The following is an 8,606-nucleotide window of genomic DNA, read 5'->3' on the forward strand; positions in this document are numbered from 1 at the left end:
TGGAATGATGGTGACAAGATTTACGCTTTCCTAAGAATGTCAAAAGAATCATTTTGATAGCTCTTGGGCCAACTTAAAAAAATATAAAGAACCGACATCGATCGAGTATACTACTTGATCAAATGTCAGTAATAACTCCGAGGTAATTAGTAGCAATAATTTAGCTTTTATTTAGTTTACAGAATTGTAGGAAATTGGTCTGTACCCAATAAAAAAGCAAATACAAATTTGTCTTCGCTAAAACTCAGTAAACATAAACAACATATGAAAGCCTGTGGTAGTAACGATTTATATAAAGTTCTTTTTGGGCGCCGTTATTCTGTCTGAACCTTTTCCGATGCCGCATAGCTCCTAAGATAAAAGATCCTTTTAGTGGACATTAAACTGAATAAAATAAAATGAAAACTTTAAAGATTAAGTTATGTTACATTTCTCAGTATAAGACGAACTTCTACAAAGAGCACGACTTTTGATTCAGCTTGAACTTTTTAATTTAAAAAAATTATTTGCATTTCTGCGAGAAGTCACGTTATTTCAACAACTTTTGTCTTAAGACTTGTTGGTCTGAAGTTTTGTTTCGATAGAAAATTAAGGTTATTACTACAATACCAGTCATAACTCTTGCAATTCTTTTTTCGTTAGGAGTAATACCACGGAGAAATGTTCCAAATTAGTCATCCTTAAAGGCTAAATCAACGAATGTCTCTTTAAGATGCATGAAAAACTAAATGAAATATGATTAAGTCAACGAAAAAAGATAATCATGAAAAAATCCTGAAGACGGTTATTCATCATTAAGTCAGACCACCATCACCAGATTTTTCATATGTTGGTATGGAACCTTAATCATCTCGTGGGATTTTTAAGAAGAAAAACTAATGCATTAGAGCTTTCTGTTTACAATGATTATTTGGATTTTAACATTGATTTGTTTGCATTTTATGTCACTTTAATGAGAAATTTGATATCATGCATTTTCTTGTGCTCTTTGTTTTTGCTTTACTCTGAGATTTATATAGTTTAGCATGTGTTTCCTTCTATTATTTTATCTGAGTGACTTTCTTTGAATTTTAGGAATGCTTTCATTCTTAATGTGCAATGTTTACTTGAAATTTTTATAATATTATAACATTATAATGTATAAAATTTTTAATATACATTTTCCGCTCGCACTATTTATGGATTGCAATATGACCAAATTTGGCCTTTACGCTATTAAATTACATAAATCTATCAGTAAAACACAAAAACAACCTTTTAAGTTTCTGTTTTGAAAACGTAATCACCAATCTTTCTGAAACTACCTTTGTCACGGTTTGTTAATTTGGTAGTAGGACACAAAATGAGATATTAGCTAAGTACTTATGTAAATTTATTTTATTTCAACTCGTTCGGCAACATTCACCTACACAGATGTTATCGAACCTCACGTTTCTTTAAACACTCAAAATGCGCTCGTACCTAAATCAATCAAGTGGTTATCAAATTAATCAGTCGAACCATGGCTAAATGCGTAGGCCAATAATATGAGTTATTTAACCTTTAACCTAATGCTGCTCTATCTGCATTTAAAAGTAGAGGTGCTTCAAAAAATCATTAAAAACACAACAGATAAGCATTAAAGTTGATTACATCGGTAAAATAATATAAAACTTAGGAATTATGCATAATAGTTTTATAAATTAAAGAAATTGTTTCAGAAACATGTTGAACCATACTTTATGTATAAAAGATAATAAGATAGCTTTTTTATATAAAAAATTACAGCGCATATAAAAATTAACGCGTCAAAATTTTTAACAGCCCGCTGTGATCTTTTGGGAGAATTTAAACATCCATTAGAATGTACCGAAGACACACACAAAAAAAAGTGTTAACATTGATTTTATTATTATTACTGTTAAAATTTATTATAAAAATCAAATAAATGCATGTAATGTTTCAACAATTATGTAATTCATTTTATTACTTTATGTAATGTTTTTACAATTTAAAAGAATGGGAATTGCGTTGAGCTAAACATCATAAATTTTATACACAAATCATAATGAAACAGTTTTCTTATTTTGAAAACTTCACGGTACATATAAAATAAATGTTAAAGCATCATTAACAGCGCACTATGATCATTTGATAATACTTCAAATTCGTCGTGATTTTACCGAAAATTCGACAGTGCGTAGGATTAGTGTGTTTATTTTAGTGTGGTGTGGCTGTTTGGATAGTGGGTTATTTCTCACTATATCACCATACTAAATTGCCTGATTTCGTGTTAAATCAACTACTGTAGATCAAATTCCTTGAAGTTGGCGCATCATTCAAATATGGAAAGAATGATACCAGCTCACATGTTGTCCTCGACATTGAAAAAGGTTCCAAATTAGGAGACCGTCTCGAGATAATCATTGTGTGAATTACAAAATGGAAGATTAATCTAACAAATAAAAGGAAACAATTAAGATTTTATAGGTCCTATAGATTTTAAACGGTATGATGCTAACTATTTAATAAATACAATAATGACTTTATAATCTCAATACCCGCAAAGATTCAGCTCACGAGGAAGTGTATTTCAAATGATCAAAACCATATTGCGGAGATCTAAATAAGTAAAATTCTGACAAAGAACAATTAAATCACACTTTTTCTAAACAAAAGTTCACTTCTGGGTGTAGAGCAGTTTGATTATTGTGTTTCATAAATTCAGTTCTCATATTTCAGCATGAAACAATGGAGATTAAATTTTCGCAAGAATAACATCACATGAAATTTACTTTCATTTTTGGATCTCTAGATCCGTATATAAAATATGATTTTTCCTTTTATTTTATGAAGTTAAAAACCTTTTTTAAATTTCTCGTCTTGCAATTTAAAAACCTTCTTTTTCAATTGTATTAGCTGGAAATTTACGAAATCATGCATTTCATATTTTATTTCATACAAATATTGACTGTCTCATCCAACTATTGTTAAAATTAATTACATTTCTCACTTGCGAACATTCGATGTCCTAAATTCTCTTAATAATGCACGGAAGTTTGAGTCGTATTTCCGGAAAAATTCATCAATTTTTTTTAAAATATTACTGAAGAAATATGCAGAAAACAAATACGGTGGCATATTTTTCATTTTCCTGACACTATTCAATTGAGATACCAGATAGTAAACATCACACCATGGCACATTACTTTTTTTAATTCCAGTTTAATTATTTAAATGTTACGAAAGGAAGCTATATTGTTTTCCTACGGTCTAAAAAGAAGTTCTTAAAGTTTACTGAGGCCAAACAGTAGATGTAAATTAGCAAGTCAGGATGTGACTCATCGAGAGGCAAAAAAAAAAAAAAAAAAAAAAATACTCTGTAAGACTGTTGCTGTGCTGCCTTGCTTTTTCTAGCTTTGCGGTCGTTTCGATTTCCTCTGAGGAAATTACCATGATCCAGTGGTTAAGTCAAAATGCCTCATTATCATTATCCATCATGATGTTAACTCATAATGGATTGAAACGTGATAAAAATTAGAGGATCTATAAATAATGCATTAGATAACAGAAGGATAAATAAATGCAAATAAGTTTCAAGAATAATTATGAATAATTTAATGGCTTAAGGGGTTCTTTTTGTACAAAAAATTAACAGCTCATGATTAGGAATATTTATCTATCAAACTGTATTTACATACCGCAGATTAACTTTCAGCGCCATCTATGTGAATTTTCAAAATTCCGTCAGAGGAATAAAAAACTATAATTTTTGCAACTAATAATTAATATTTCTGAAATTTTTTTTTCTCATCAGGCAAGAACATGCGATTTCAAGTCCATTTCAGATATGGAAAAAAATGCAGAATAACTTGTTATTGCCTGCAAAGAAAATTATATTTTTTTCTCCCTATTGTGAAATTGAAATAGTAAGTAGTGTTGCTTGTTAAGTCACGATATTTAGAGAATTGTATATTTTGCTGTAGGTGAAACCATTTCTCTAATTATTCCTCAGTCACTTTTTATTTTGGATAAAATAAGCTTAAGCTCAACTTATGAAACAAATATATTAAATGGAACCTAAAAACTAAATATAAACATATTTTTTTATCTAGCGTTTTTATTTTTTAAATCGATTTTATCAGCAGAAATTTCTTGAATTTTATTCACAAAAAGTATTGAATTATTTTACGAAAAATATTATATAATAATCTATAGCATCAGTTACAGCATATCAGTTCATTTGAAACTGCACCAATTAACACTAGTACTGGCTTACTTGTACTGCAATAATACTTGTACTGCAAGTAGTATATAAATGCGTGTTCTGGCGCACCTTAAGAGCCATCAATATTTTTAAAATAACATCAAAATTTAGAGCAAAAATAGTGTAAAAAGGCCATAATTAGCACACCTTAAAATCCATCAATAATTTTAAAATAACCTCAAAATTTAGAGCAAAAATAGTGTAAAAAGGCCATAATTAGCACACCTTAAGAGTCATCAATAATTTTAAAATAACATCAAAATTTAGAGCAAAAATAGTGTAAAAAGGTCATAATTAGCACACCTTAAAAATCCATCAAATAACCTCAAAATTTAGAGCAAAAATAACATTAACAAATAACATCAATAATTTAAAGTATCAAGTCAAAATTTAGAGCAAAAATAGTGCAAAAAGGTCATAATAAAATAACATCAATAATTTAAAATATCAAGCCAAAACTTGGAAAAAGTTAACAAATTAACCGAAAGGCTATCGTCTTAAAATCAATATAAATTCATGCGTTGTTCACATTATTATACACATTAAAAGAAATAAAAATATAAGAATAAAAATATAAGAATAAAAATATAAAAATAAAAGCTTTCACTATTCAATTTTCTTGATATAGCAATCATCATATTTACCATCAACCTTACCTCTATAACCAAAAATATATGAGCCTTCATTAATTATATCAATTGCTTCATCAGATATATTAGATTTATGTTTAGGGAGAAAATATTCTTTTTCTTGCCCTTCAACTTGTAATTTTGCAATAACTATATATCCATATTTAGCAGATTGAATTTTTTTCAAAGATAATAGAGTGTATTCACCATTCTTTAAATCTTTTAATCTATATGTTACAAGTGGCTTAAGTCTATTGAAAGCTTCCATTTATTTAGAAAAAAATTTTACAAGTTGAATGACTTCAATTGAGTTGATTAATTGTGTGTTTGAATCGATATTTTCCAATGCATTAGATATTTTATTTGTATATGAATTAATTATTTCTTTGACATATTTCGTTATTAATTCATGCAAGTCAGATCTTAAATATTTTGAATTTAGTTTCATAAGTTCTTGTGTAAGTTGTTCTAGATCCTCCATTTATTTCCTTTAAGAATCTATCGTCTTATAATGACCCAATGCTAAAGTGTGAATTCCATCTTCTAAAATATATCTTTTATCATCTTTTGCTGATAAAGCTATTTTATTTATTTGAATTGAATACAGCTCATGTTTCATACTTCGAATTAAATTCTGTGTTCTATATTGATGAATTTTATCAAATAAACATTTTTTATAATCATCAAATGATATTCTATTTTTAACTACAGATTTTTTAACTCCTTTCGATTTTTTAATTTCACATTTTTCTAGTCTGATTGCATACATTTTACTTCTTAAACCTACAAATTCTTCCATAATAACACCACTATTTTCATCTTTCATTTTACCCAATATTTTTTTATTACATCTCGGCATATTATATAGATTATTTTCTTGATAATCAGAAGTATCAAAATAATCAATCATAGATTTCATATCTTCATAAAAATCATCTGTTTTAATATCATATATGAAACTATCTGTATCCATATATAATAATTTAATATTATTCTTATATCTTGGCTTCATTACATTATAATGGAAATCATACATTAAATATTTAGACAAATCTAATATACTCATTCCAACATAGATTGGTTTATTAAAAAGTATTTTTGTCTTTTTCATATGAACAGCAACCAAATTTTCATCAAAAATAGTTCGACTTTTAAAATGAGGTTTGGCAATTAATTTTTTAACTTGATCATAATTACAACATAATCTTATATCTATTCGTTTTCTTATGTTTTCCATGGTTTTTCCAAATACTGAGTTATTCATCAATTTATAAAAATCTTTCTCAAAATCATTAGTTGCTCGTTTTCTCATTTCAGTGTTTAAATCTATATATTTTTTCAACCAATTCGATTGTTTGAATTTCAATATTCTATGTACTTTTATAATTTTTAAACCCATTTTCAAATACTGTTTTAAACTTCTATAATGAACTACATATTTCTCTTTATCGTATAAAGTTGTTAATAACTTACCTTGTTTAGAATTTTCAGGAATTCTATTTTCAGGACATAATGGTAAATCTGTATGATAATCATGTAATTCTTTTGGATATTCTAAATCAACTTCCAATATATATCCTTTTTCTGAATCATCAGGACATTTAAGAATATTTTGTATTGCATTTTGTATTGCATTTGTATTTATCCATTTAAATCCTCCATAAGGTAAATATTGACTCATTGCCCATCCATATAAGTTATTAGCATCTAAATACATTAAAAAATTGGATTCTTTGCTTTCATCATAATTTTTCATATATTTATTATTTGCTTTCCCATATCTATTACAACATTGCGAAACTCCACCTCTTAATCCTTTTTCTAACATAAGAATCATATCATAATCATCTAATAAATCTAATTTAATTTTTGTCATTTTTAACATTGCATCCCAAGATAAACCAGGAGCAGTAAAATACCAATCTGGATCTAATTTATAAGTTTTTAAACAAACATCTCTAAAATTTTCAAATACATCTGTTAAAATTAATACATCTGTTTTAACATATAAATCTGTATATTCACCCAAATTTTTTATATTAAATGCTTTCCAAACACGTTGAGCATGTTGATATTCTTCATCAGTTATATGACATTCATTCAATTTATTATAAAATTTATCTTTTGGAGGTAATTTTGTTTCTTCATATTTATCTTTAGAATCCATATAATCATACGGATATACACCTTTTCTTGTTATGAGATCTAATTTGTCATCAGGAAAATGTAATGATGTCTCTCTAAATTTCGATTTTAAATAATTAATATATTTCATTTCTCTTATTTTTGACGGATATTTACTCAACTCATTTTCAGGCATCTTTCTCAAGTTTTTTGATAATTCATCTAAACTGGATGACATAAATTTAAATGAATCAATAAATCTCAATTTCATTCCTCCTATTTTTTTGCTGAAAGATATATATTTTTCTTCAGTATTAGGTATAGCATCTATTTTTGATTTATCAAATCCGAGCTCTTTTATAAATAAATGAGAATCATAACCTGTTAAATTATGGATTTTTACTGGAATAAATTTTGGAATTTTATAATTTAAATTACAAATATTATGAGCTGGACCTCTATATTTTCCGGTTAAATGACAGTGATCAATTACTTTTTTTTCCCCATCAACAGGAGAATCCTTTAAGATTTCATTTTCACATATATGACAAATATTAGTTCTTTTGTAATGATTTTTATCGAAATCTATCATTGATTTAAGACTTTCATATTTTTCAGTTTTCTCTTTTATAAAAATTTCAATTTCGAGAGTATCCTCTTTTAACATAGATATAAACTTTTTTATTGCATCAGGTCCTCTATAATGAATAGGAGGTTTAAAATATTCATTTTCATATTTGATATAATAGCAAAAATTATCAGATTCATGTTTCTGATATTTCATAGTATACGATTTAGTTTGATCTGGTTCACTTGTATCCATTTTATGTAAAAGACACTCAAAATCTGCGTATATAGTAAATGGATTTCTCATTTTATGATTATATTTTTTAAATCGAATAACTTTACCTTTTTCTGGCATATTAATTGTGACAGCTTCTTTCTTTTTACAGTATTCTTCATGCATTTTTAATTTTTCCTCAGAATAAAAATGATTTAAACATCTATCACATAAAAATATTCGATGTTTATCAGTAATTTGGGATCCGACCAATTTATTTATATCTTTAATCCAACAATAATGATCATTTTGTTCATCCTTCATATAAAACAAGTTTACATGATTTTGTAATTTATTGTTAGTTATTCTAAGTGGATAAATCGAACTGTCATAACTGTAAACATTTACAGATATATTATTCAGTTTTTCAAATTTTTTAATATTATCTAATGAAACAGGGAAATCAATTCCTTTAAAATTCAATTCATCTTTAAATTGTTCATATTTTGACACTCTTTGAGGATCTTTTTTTACAGGATGAATCGCTGATAATATAGACCACATAAAACATTTATTATCTTTATTTTTAACGTTTATTATAGCTTTTTTAGATTTAATTTCATCAGGTAAATCAATATAACTTGATCCACTCAAAGGTTGATATTTATTTATTCTCAATTCCAAAAATCTAATTTCTTCAAGACTCCAACCAGAGCCTTTTGCTATAAATTCATCAGATTCATTAATTAATTTGTCAATAACATTATCATAAAAAGTATGTAAATCATTAGAATTTAATATAATTTGATTCTCAGTTTTGAATGAA

The sequence above is a fragment of the Argiope bruennichi genome, chromosome X2, assembly GCF_947563725.1.
Source record: "Argiope bruennichi chromosome X2, qqArgBrue1.1, whole genome shotgun sequence".
Classification (NCBI taxonomy): Eukaryota; Metazoa; Arthropoda; class Arachnida; order Araneae; family Araneidae; genus Argiope; species Argiope bruennichi.